Raw genomic sequence first — 13,272 nt, 5'->3', positions numbered from 1 at the left:
TGCGCCTGTAATCCCAGGTCTTGGGGGGCTGTAAACAGATGGATCATTATGACTCTGATCTAGTAATGAGACCTGGAACACCCTGTAGACCCTTCCCTAAAACACTAAATAAATAAATAAAATAGTACCTATTTTTGTTGCCTGCTTAAATTTTTCTTCTTGGGTATTATCATTATGCACATGTTTATTGGATTATTTGTTTATTGATGGCTTCTATAATGGGAACATGCATTTTATGTAACTGGAAAATGACGCATTCAGGGATGTCACTTACATTGCAATAATGCCCTTCCTGGACTTCGTTTTCATTCTCCAATTGGCAGAATACATTGCTTCATGGATATTTCCTTAATAACTTACTTGAACCATGCTTTCCTTCCATGTTTGCTCTCTCTGAGTTGAGAGACTCTTTCAGAGCTCTACCAGGTAGAAACTTCCTACGTTCTCAGGAGATTCTATATGAGGAAATACTTTTTTCTTGTGTATTGCATGAATCATGTTTTCATTTTCCTTAGTTTATCATTGTAACTATATCTTCCTTCCATCTTCAGAAATACATTTAAATCTCTGTCCCATAGATTGTTTCCTTCTCAGTATTATAAGGATTTGTCCAATCCCTGTTACTTCATTCACCTTGTTAACGTCAAAATGATTCTGTGAAAGGTAAATACATGTGTTCTATTTGCTCTTGGTGAACAGTTTATCAAACATGAAACTCGTGGCATTGTGTGTGTGTGTATGTGTGTGTTTCTTAAAAATATTGCACAGTATGAGAGGCTATTCCAGGGACTTAGCAAAAACTAGCCTGAAATACACAGTTTGGGGAGGTAGAATTTGTCCTACAAAGAGTGGTAAAGGAGAACAACTATGACTGTTTTGCAGCTGAGGTTCTGGTAGATGGAAGTAAAAGGTACCACTAGGTTCAATCCCTAAAGACAATTCTATTGTTACTCAACAACACTCAAAGCGGACATGCCACATACAAGAAAGGGTGCATACAGATAAGAAATGGAGTTTTTCATAACAATTCTGTTAAAATCCACTAAAGGTGGAAGTGATGTAAGTAAAGAGCAGCTTGATGTTTATCTTACATCTAGAACTATATATGAGAAAGAAGTAACATGTGTTATTGGAATGTTTTAATTCTGCAGTTAAACTCTAATCTTAAAAAATACCTTTTCTCCAGACACAAAAGGTCACTCTAAATGGGTTTATCTTACTTGGCATCTGTTAGAAGTTCATTGAGCACTTTTATTATAATTTTGCATTGATTTTTCTAGGCATCCTTTTAAAGTTCTTTTATTAAGGATTGGTGGAGCGTAGCCTTTCACATTCCAAGGCCATTAAGTCCTATTAAAAGGGTAAATTGTATAATGCATTGTTTCTCTATGTGCAAATCTCAGCTGTACTTTATTAAAGTAAAGCATATTTGGCTTTTCATTAGCACTAAATCAATTACTTATAATGTAAAAGGGATGGCCAATCAAGGGATGTATACTTAGGTTGAATTCTTAATGCAGTCCTGGGAGCAAAGGACATAATACTCCTTGGCAGTCACAAATTATGATACTTCATTTCAAATATCATCTGCAGAGAAAGGGGAACTCTTATATAATGTTAGTAGAAATGTAAATTAGTATAGCCATTGTGAAAAACAGTATTCAAGATTTGTCTAAAATACTAAAAATAGAAGTATCAAATGCTCCAACAGTAGCAGTAGTGGGTGTCTATACATAGAAAGAAAATTAATGTATTAAAAAGATACCCACAATCCTGTGTTTATTGCAGTAGTATTCAAAATAGGCAGTGAATGTCAGCAACCAAGATATTCATCAACATATATGTGGATAAAATACAGTACACCCAATGGAATATTACTTAAGGCAAAGAGTAAAATTCTGTCTCTCGTGGTAATGTGGATATAAAGGAGGGACCCTATGTCAGGTGAAATGAAACAGACATGGAAAGACAAATAGATCATGTTATCACTTATATGACAAAGCTAAAAATGTTGACCTTATAGAACTAGAAATGATACTAGTATCACTAGAGATTAGGAAGGGTAGTAAGAAGAAGGAATTGAGAGAGGTTTGTAGTGGATTTCTAGCTGGTGGTCAACTTACTTCATCCAGCTGAATTCAACTAGGTGGTGCTGGGTGCGGGAGGCCCACCTGAGGGTCGATGCCAGCAGCATAAAGGCAGAATAGGAGAAGCTTCCAAAACACTGTTAAGGATGCTGTTTAGAGAAGGTGTTGAGCTGTTGGAAGCTGCTAGTTTTCTTTGGCTATTCTGCTGGAGGACCTTGTCATACTGGCTTTCCCGATGAACTTTGGAGAAGCTTGAGTCCTCACCTTGAGCATCGCTTCCTGGCCCTGGAGAGGAAGATGGTGCACTGCTCAGTCTCATGGAGAGGCTTGTTGAGTTGGTTTTCCTGATGGGAATTTGGCTTTCCTCATTGCTGGATGACCTCAGGACTTGACTGTTCCCGAGGATGGCTGTGGTACTTTCGGGGGAGCTCTGGTGCTTACTTTGAGTGTTGCTTCCTAGCTCCAGTTCATGTCCCTTAGCTTGCTAGCACAGATCCTTCATACCACTGGCATAGACTTTCTGGTTTCCACCACTGTCCTTTGGACCTTTCCACACAAATCCGTGAAGAGGACCTGTATGAGAAATTTGTTGTGCACTCTAAGCCTCCAGTTGACCTTATGGGTGTCATTGTTACAAGCTCTAGATTTTCATCTGGACTCATGCAGGATATTACAATCCAGGACCTCAGCTGGAGTCTAGTATTTAGTATTTGAATAGATTTCCTGTACTTGTTGTATATGATTCTTGGGTGATTCCTTATAAACTAATATTGTAAAATGTGTCCTGTACTATATTGTTCACATTGCAAAACCCCCAAACCACAACAGGGTTGGATACCAGGAACAAAAGCAAAGTTACAAGAAAGGATTCAGTTCTGATCTATAGAAGGGAAGATGACAACTTATATAATTATATATTTTATAAAGTACTAGAAGCAAAGAGTTCCAAGTTTCCCAAAACAAATAATAAATATTTAAGGAGTGAAAATGATAATTATTCTGATATTATCAGTACACATTGCACACATGTACAAAAATGTCACACTACTATCTCATATATATGCACTATTATTATGAATCCATTCAAATATCCTAAAGTTGTTTCATAAGAGAGATACTAATACTTTACTAAGTCATGGCTACATGAAGTGTGGTCCTATGACCTGGAATTTGTTAGGAATACATAAGCTCATGGCTCAGGCTGCACTTGTGGACTTGCAGTCTATATTTGAGTAAGATTCTCATGAAAGTTTGAGAATCACTCTGTAAATCTCTGCTTCTAAATTACAGCTACATTTTAGTATCATTTGATTACTTTAAATGTTACTGAGACACTGATTCAGTTAGTATGTTCTATGACCTTGGGATAGAGGACTTGATGAACTATCCAGTTATCTCTAATAAGAAGTTACATTTAATAATAGTTGTTCTTGAGAGTAAAATGAAAGAGACAGAGACAGAGACAGAAACAGAAGCAGAATCTTGGTTAGTGTCTCTCCAGCCAGGAGGATACTGCTTTACAGCTTGAGCAGGTCTGAGTCTGCCTTTTTGTTGGCTACACTAGGCAACTCTGAGCCCTCTCTGAATTATATTTCCACTTGGCACAATGTTGTAAAGGTGCTGACTGACTGACTGACTGACTGACTGACTGACTGACTGACTGACCTGGTCATGGATGACATCAATGCGCAGGAAGAAAAGTAAGCTTAAAGGGTCTGCATATCCAGAGAGAATTAATGAACCTGGCCAGTAGTGCTAGCCCCAAGAAAAGCTCGTGGGTATTGGGAACTGCAAAAGCAGGGTGAGGTTTCATTGTGAAAGTGATTCCTTCAGCACACCATGCTAGAGTTGGAAAAGTAATCCAGAAAAGCATCTGCTATAGTTGAGAAAGTTTAATCAGGAGCCATTCGGGGAAGTAATTAATTCTTTAAAACTGATTCATAGAATAACTTCATTTCAGGGTTTACTCTATCACAGTGACAGGGTGAGAAATAGCCACAAGACACAGCCATGGAGAAGGTTCAAGCTAAATACAAACCACATGAGAAGCTTGAACGCAGGGCAGGAAAGGCAGGATGCCCTTTCATCCTTGGTAAGAAGCCAGGTCCAGATATGCAGTTCTCAGAGACAGCTGGGTCTGAAAGTGCTGATGTCATCTCCAGTGATCGGGTTGAATCCCTATCCTTCTGCCTGCATCCAGGACAGAGATCAGTGATGTAACTGCTTTGCCAATCTACCCATATGAGAAAGGGCATATCCAAGCTTTGGCAGTTATCATGCCCTGAAGTATATATCCAGGGGGTTCTCTGAAGTAGGTTATGGCAACACAAAAAGCCTCAAACTGTAAAGCTTAAAAAAACTGTAAAGCTCCATGGAAAAAACCTGACATGCTGGATTCCAAGAATGTGGCTTGTGGAAAGAGACCACTCAATCTAATACACAGAGAAATATTTTTTTTTCATCTAATTCTCATGGATACTTAATAATAGTCATAAAATGGCCCACATTTTTGTCTTTGTGCACCTGACATTGTGCAAATTCTTTATATTTCTCCAGTTATTTCATCGCTATAATCCTTCATTGTACAAGGTGTGACCACAAAAATATAGTGAATATTCAAATCTGTTAATGTATTGTAGCAAAGACACATTGCATTTACCCCTCAGAGTGCTCCTTGATTCAACCATCCTGAGCTCATCATTCTTATTACTTCTGAAGTAGTTCTGGAAATCTTCTTGTATGAGTGTCTTTAGTTGTACAGTCTTGGCTACATCAAAAAGAGTCACAGAGGAATATTTTTGACTCATTTTTTTTCTTTTGTCAATTAGGTTTGGGGGTCTGGATTTTTGCTTTTTCTTTTTCATCTTACTTTTTTCCATTTTTTCTTTATTTTTTTCTCTGTTTCTTGTTCTCTCATTTGCTGTTTTTCTTGGTTATCCTTTTCTGTTATGTTTATGTATGGTGTTAACTTTCTTTTACTCCTTAATAAGGATCTTCATTTCACTTTTTCCCCTCCTTCTCATCTTCCATAGGTTAGTTTTTTTAATTTTATTTTTTTCATTCTCTCCTTCCTCACCCCTCAACCTTTAGGAGTATAAGCATTAAATTTTATTACTTTTTATATCATTAACATTATGCTATTACTATTGAATTATTTTCTCTTGCTAGTGGATGTACTATTGTATATTGTAGGTATTTACTAATAGTAAACATTTGGTTTGTCTTAGTACTTATATAATAATCACAGGTTTCTGTTCCATGGGTAAAAGTGGTATGTTATTGGTTCTTCGAGTATGTCAATATCCACTTTGGCTTTGATGATATTATTATTGCTGATTTTATTGCTATTACCAGCATGGCACAGTTGTTGCTATTAATTGGTGTTCCATGTATGCCAATACCTGGGTTTCTTTTATGTCATGAATAATACCCTCATCCATTCCTTGAGAATTGGATATTGGGTATCACATTGCATCCTTCCTTCCCAAATTAACATACGTTGCTGGATCTTAGAACAGATGCATAAGTCAATAGTTATCAATACCTAGAGTGCATCCCCATGAAACAGGCAATAATTTAAGAAGTCTCCATACTAGCAACACATCTTTTCACAATAACCAACATGCAAACTTCAGCGCGCGCGCACGCACACACACACACACACACACACACACAGTGAGAAGGGAAGACAGGCAACAAAATGCCTCCAAAACCTCCTCACTCCCCCAAAGCTCATCCATAGGACATTGAGAAGGAAGGAATCAAAAGCTACACAGATGAATTATGTGAGATGATAAAAGAAAAGATTAAAACAGCAGGTGAATAAGGGGCTTAGTGAGGGTAAAAAGATATAAAGATAATCAACTTAATAACCCATATGATCAGCAAGTTACAGAAGACACTAATAAACACTGAACTGAACTAAATTTAATGATACCAAAAGACATAGACTCCACAGAAAGGTACCAAACAGAAATTAAGGAGATTAAAACTTTGACTATAAATATGGGTAACTGAAGTGACTAATGTGAGGACAGAGAACAAGAACTAGATTATAGGGCTGATGTCACTGATGAGTGCCTGAAAGTTTTCCAAATATGGGGAAAATTTTAACATACAGATAGCCACAGTCAGAAAAAAAACTCCCCAGAACACATCATAGCTAAAATCCCATAAGCAAAGTATAAGGAGATAATTTTAAAATCTGGTAGAGAAAAGGAGTGAATCACTTATAAAGGCAAATCCATTAGAATTACAACAGATTTCTTCATATAGCGCTTCAAGGCCAGGAAAGCTTGGAGTGAAGTGTTATGAAACCCTAAAACAAAGCAACTTCAAACCACGATTGGTAATGTTCTGCAAAACTATCTTTCAACATTAATGGAAAAATAAGGTCTTTTCATGACAAAGAGTACCTTAAGAAATTCATAAGAACCAAAGAAGTGGTCTGGAAAATTTTAAAGAATATCCTTAAAAAAGACAGGGAAGGGGCTGGGGAGATGGCTCAGTGGAAAAAGTGCTTCCCTGGCAAACGTAAGGGTCTGAGTTCAATCCCTGGTTCCACAAAAAAATAGAAAAAAAGACATGGAAGCCAACAAACTAAAAATTCTATTAAAATGAATAAATCAGGTCAGATGAGCAGTGTGGCAGAAAAAATACTTATTCATAATAAGTATGGGATCAGCAATAGGAAAATAATGCAATGGTAGGAATAAATCAATACTTTTAACTAATAAGGCTCAATATAAATGGGTTACAATTCCCCAGTGAAAAGATACAGGTTGACAGAATTAATCAAGAAACAAAATTTATTGGTGTACTGAATATGACATACTTAATCCAAAAAGAAATTCAAAAACTAAAAAATAAAATGATGAAAACAATATTACTGGCATTAGATTTTTTTAAAAGCAGTAGTTATCATATTTCAGACAAAGACAACTATAAAACTGATCAGAAAAGTAAAAAAGGTCACCTGTTGATTAAGGAAACAATCCAAAAGAAAGAAATAACAATTATAAACATATATGCATCAAACACCAATGCACCCAACCTCACAAAACAAACACTAATATCAGTGAAAAGAACATCAAGACAATTATAGCAGGTTATACCCCACATAAGTAGAAAATGACTAGACACAAAGGTCAGCAAAAACATGAGCGTTAGATAAAACTTTTGAACAAATGGATTTAACAGATATTTACCATATGTTCCATCAAATAACAATAGCATATATGTTCTTCTTAATAGCACATGGAATTTTCTCCAAAACAGACCATCTATTTGCCCATATAGCATGTTTGAAGAAGTACAAAAGAATCAAAATTATGTCAGCTCTCTTAGCAGAGTGTAGTTCAATGAAACTGGGAATCAATAGTGAAGGAAACTACAGAAATTAAACAAACACACTAAAAACTTACATCCTTGACTAAGCACTGGGTCATAGAAGAAATCAAGGAAGAACTTAAACAGATCCTAGAATCAAATCATATCAGTACAAATATAAAACCTGTAGGATACAATGAGAACATTTCTAAGAGGGAAATTCGTAGCTGTCTATATTCATATCTGAAAAATATCATGAGTGCAATGAAATAACCTAACGAAGCACCCCATTATTCTAGAAAATCAAGAGCAGTCCAAACATAAAGCTAGTACAAGGACAGAAATTATAAAGATGAGAGTAGAAATCAATGAAATGGAGACTAAAACACTAATACAAATAATGAATTAAAAATCTGGCTCTTTGAAAGGATACACAAAATAGACAAACCTTCAGCCAGTCTGAACCAAAATGGAAAAGAAAACAATAAATCACTGCAATTTGAAGAGAAAAAAGGTAAAATCAAAAATGACACCACTGAAATACAGAAGATTATGAATAAGTATTCAAAAACCTGTACTCCAACAAACTGGAGAATTTGGAAGAAATGCAGAAGTTCCTAGATACACATGTAGAAAGAAGATATTAAAATCCTCAGTAATCCAATCACAACCGATAAAATTAAAGCAGTAATGACCAACTTACCAACACGAAGGCCATCAACAAAAATAAAGTAATATAAGCTGGCAAATCCAGGTGTGAGGTGTATTTTATCACCTATTTTTGTTATGAGATTCTACCAGATTTCTAGTGAAGAGAATTTGTCAATCTAATTAGAACTTCATTTTGCATCATTTATAATTTTTATTAGTGTATGTTTGAAGTACATCACAACTCCATTCGTTGCGGGTAGTGGGCACACGTATATGACACATTCCTCCTACAGGCCATTATCCTTTCCACCTCCTGTCCTTCCACAATCCTTTCTACTTGCCAGACATCTGTCTCCTTATTTGCTCTTGTATGTCTTTTATCTTGTTCTTTATTTATACTTTGGGTTTCTTATATAAGAGAAACCATATCCTTTTTTAATGTATTTGGTTGTTGCAAGGTCTCACTATGTAGCTCAGACTCATGCTAATCCACCTGCTTTCAGTCTCCCAGTGCCGGGATTACCGGCATGTGCCACCACACCCAGACTCTGGCCAGCTCAGTATATGGTGCCAACCATGGTCCCAACTATGGTCCCTGCACTTGCCTAAGCTTGCCTAAGCAGATGCTTTAGTCTGCTGAGCTATGTCACTGACCCCAAAACCTTATAATTTTTAAGATTGTATGTCTGATTTATTTTCAGTTAATATTAAAGAGTAAAGGTGCAGCTATGTTCCTACAAATGACTCAAGTTTATCTTTTATTAGTGTGGAGTTCCATGGTGAGTAAATACCACACTTTCTTAATGCATTCATCTGTTAGATATGCAGGCCATTTCCAAGATTCTGCTATTATGAATTGTGCTGCTATAAAATGAAAACACATGTGTCACTGTAATTTGATATCTTTAACTCTTTCAGAAAGATACCTAGAAGAGAAATAGCTAAACCATGGAGATTCTATTTTAAGCGTTTTTCTTGAGCAATCCCCCACACTTCCATAGTCGTTGAACTAGTTTACATTCCGATCAACAATGTACAGTTGTTGGTGTCAAGTACTGTGTCCCAGGAACAGGAAAGCTGATTAATACAATGAATATCCTATCTCCCTTCTCTACACCACTACTGGCCCATTGTCTTTCAGTGGAGATGATGTTTTTTTCTCCAACCATTAAATGTGCATTCTCAGCCAGCAGAAAGAGGAATGACACACTAACTAAATGGCAAAATGTTTCTTTAAATAAGGTAACTAGAAAGGTAACATGCAATATTTTCCTTTACATATACTGAACAGAACATAGTTGTAAAGACATTTTCACTTCACAGAGACATGTGTGCTGGTAAATTTGTTAGAATTTGTTTGAAAATTCAAACTCCTTACTTATAGAACTCTTCAGATTTTATATTTTCATTGAGTCAGGTTTGAGTGCTTCTAAAAAATTTTCTATTTCCTGTAGGTAATCTCATTTGTTGCTGTACAATTTTTATAGTATTCTCTTATAATTACTTTTATTTCTGTAGGATTGATAGTTAGGTCACCACTGTTAATAAGTTAGTATTTTGAATCTTTTATCTGTTGTCATTGATCAATCTGACCAGAGTTTAAAAAATGCTATACTCTTTCAAAGGAACCAACTTTTGGTTTTGCTGAGTCTAAGTAACTTGGAAGTTTAAGGTAGTGTGAGCATAGTTTGGAAAATGTAAAAGAGTTTTAAATTATGTCTTTTATCTCAGTCTTGGTGACTGTATGATCCAAATGGTTTTAGTTAATTATAATCATCTCAAATACTTTTTATAAAGAAAAGATGATTTATAGCATACAAATAGATAAATGTTTAAAATTGTCATTTTCTACTTTGGAATATTAAGAGAAAATATTCACAGATAGGAAAATGCATGGGCAATAGCACAGTATGCACAAGACACATATAATACTTAGAACAGAGGGAAAAATCTATATCCATCTGTTGTATGCTTATGCCAAAACAATGGTAACAATTATATATGAAGAGTTAATGGAGCAGTTCCACTTAAAACGGTACATCAATATTTTTTCTGTCTGTAACAAACCCAGAAATTCTAACAGATATCTCCAAAGACAAAATGGGTATTGCGCATCAATGTTTCCGATGAATATTTGGTTATTTCTGAATTTTAGACACATCATAAATGTATCACCAAAAACTATAGGAAGGTAGAAAGTAAGTGAGGAAAGGTGGAAGGGAAAGAACCATTACTTCTGGACACTTCAGAGAGATAAATTACATGAAGTTTTTAGCAATCAAAATAAGTGTATCTCCCCAGAAAACTATGAGAAGTGTGCTGAAGTGTCTTGTTGGTTTACTGCTTAAGCATTTGTTATTCTATATGACATATATACTGTTAAATACTAATGAACCAGAAATTATCAGACATGAGCCTGTAGACTGCAGGAATCATACTTAATCTCTCAAAAAAGTGAGAGAGGCACGACCCAGAAGGACTCTTGATTGTTCCTCTTAGCATGAAAAAGAATAACAAGTTTTTGTAAGGTTGGGTTCCTGCTGAAAAATTCTCTGCATGGTCTCAGGAAAGTGGGGATCAATTTCAGTTCCATTAGTGTACCTGAGCCTGGATCAGAAGGTGCAGAATTATTAGCTAGGGATTAGCAGTTGACTATTGTCATGAGGCTAGGGCAGCTTAGCAATTGGGTACTTGCAGTACTAGAAAAGGCTGATGAAGGGTACCTTGTTGCATCATTAATAAGAAAGCAGTAAACACTCACATTGGAACAGGAAATGGGGAACACGGTTATTATGACATTTAAAAGCTGCTACACACCTTTTGAAGAACCAGTGTTTTTAATTTCACAATTAGAATGTCTGTACTCCCTGCATGATTAATAACAGAGTTGCTTTTCTCTGGTTCTATCCAAGACATCTTTTTTCTAATCCCACACAAGTTTGTACTCTTTCAGTGTATATATTCTAGCCATCTGTTAAATCTCATACATAATAAAGAATTTGGGTTTTTTTTGAAATGGTATTAAATCTTCAAATGTTCTCTTTAGTATAAAAGCAGAATGATAAAGTAATTTCAACTCTTTGGGTTAAGCTTAAATTCTCATTAAAAATTATTAGGGTTTATCAATAAAACTTTGGAAAAAAAATAAAAAAATAAAAATAAAAATTATTAGGATGCAAAAGTTTCTAGGATTCCCTTTTCTCTGTCTTGATCACTCTTAGGAGACATAAAACATTAAGAATAATTAAGCTTTGCCTCCAACAGCTCTTCTATTTATTTTTTTGAATTCTTCATAACACTAAAGAGGTAGTTTAATGCAAAGAATGGTCATAAATAAATTGGCTCAGAGTATTTGCTACCTCCTTGAGAACAATAAACTTATTTCATTCACATTTGTACCCCTCAGAGCTTTGTACAAGGCCTTGTATATATGAGTCTTGATTAACATTTGGTGGTGAGAATCCTATTTGAAAAAAGAACTTCGAAAGCACTATATAAAAGATTGAGTATATTATAAGACACAAAAGAGAAAAATGTTGATCTTAACTGTACCTGGAAGCGCGTATGTCATTTTAATGCTTTCCCAACAGCTAGAGGATAATCAGTCTCAAGAGACAAAACCATGTTCTTCACTTCAAAAGAAAAGTGAGTTTTTACATAGAGTTAGTGAAATCATCCCCTAGAATTTATTGAATGGTTTAAAATTATCTTATCCATCTTTTATTTTTCTACTAATCATTAAAAATTTGTCAGATATAATATTATCTACCAAACTATAGAATTATAATCATGTTATTCATCTTTATCACTTAGCATGTTAATAATTTTATTTATAATCACTAGATAGCCTATAATTTGGTGCTTATTATAGGAATATGAATTTTTCCTTACACAGTTCATAATTTGTTCCCCCAAAATAAGAACCTGACTGGTATCCTGGTTAAAGAAATGTCACCTCTTTATTGGCGTTGCCTTTTGGAGACACAAAAGGCCAGGTATAGATTGCTTCTGGAACAATATTCATATAGAATATAAGCAGCTTTCTCACTAAACCCTTTACTTGACTCTGACACTAGATTCAATGGCAGCCTAATGTTGTGCATCAGATGCATGAGAAAAGTCCTTCAAATCCCTCAGACTCTTAACTGGGTCAACGGCATGGCTTTCGCTTTGCTTATCTGCCCCAGTGTTGTAGGCAGTGCTGAGTGACGGCTATGTATCCACATCCTATCATTCTACTGGACACACTCCTCTTTCATGGATCATGTTACTGATTAATTTTTGATTCTCCTTTGTGTGATTTGGAATTGCTAATAATAATATAATGATTAATTTTATGACTATTATCTTCTACTTTTATCACTGCAATCAAATTAAAACAGTCCCCAGGTAGTGGAAAATCCAAAACTTGAAGTAAAAATTCCAATAATAAGTTGGTAAATACCTAACTCTAAGTTGCATATATGCATGTGTTTAATTTGAAAAGAAAAATATACACACTTTGCATCTTTTTGCCACAAATTATTAAGCTGAATCATACAACACTGACCATATTTCTCCAAATTTATTATACAAAACTAGAAATTCAAACAGAGGATGGATACTAGGAAGTAGGAAGGACTTACTCAAATGAAGGAAACAAGAGGTGGGGGTAGCAGAGTGAAAGAAAGGAAAACGGATTTGAAGAAAAAACTGGAAATAGAACTTTTGCAAATGGGTAGGATTGGAGGGAGGGGAATGAAGTGGAAGAAGGATTGGAGAGAGGGGAATGAAAGAAGGGATGGAGAGAGGGAAGGGGAAGGGGACAATAAAAGAATTAAAATGTGTTGTGTACAGGTCCAAATGCCCCATGATGAATGTGGCCTGGGGTCTTGACTTATCACTGCAGACTAGTACAGATTAAAAATAAATAAAATAAAGTTATGGTTTTGACAGCACAATAAAATGAAATTTGCGTCTAGCATTTCCAAATACCAAATGAGTACCAGTAATTAGCAAAATATAAACTGAAATGTAAGTATAGAAGTTCATCAGAGGTAACTTAGAAATCTTCCTTCTTTGAGGAGTTAAAGCCAATGATGAGGCTTCTTTGGAAAGCATGTACATTTTACTTCAAAGGGGACATTTGCATTATAGCATTTTTCCCCTACCTAATTAAAATATTTCTGTTTGCTGTCAATAAAAAAGAAATATGAGTTTCCTGAAA

Source organism: Octodon degus, unplaced genomic scaffold (genome assembly GCF_000260255.1).
Source record: "Octodon degus isolate 3935 unplaced genomic scaffold, OctDeg1.0 scaffold00041, whole genome shotgun sequence".
Taxonomy (NCBI): Eukaryota; Metazoa; Chordata; class Mammalia; order Rodentia; family Octodontidae; genus Octodon; species Octodon degus.
The sequence above is the reverse complement of the archived record's forward strand: the minus strand, read 5'-3'. Positions refer to the sequence as shown.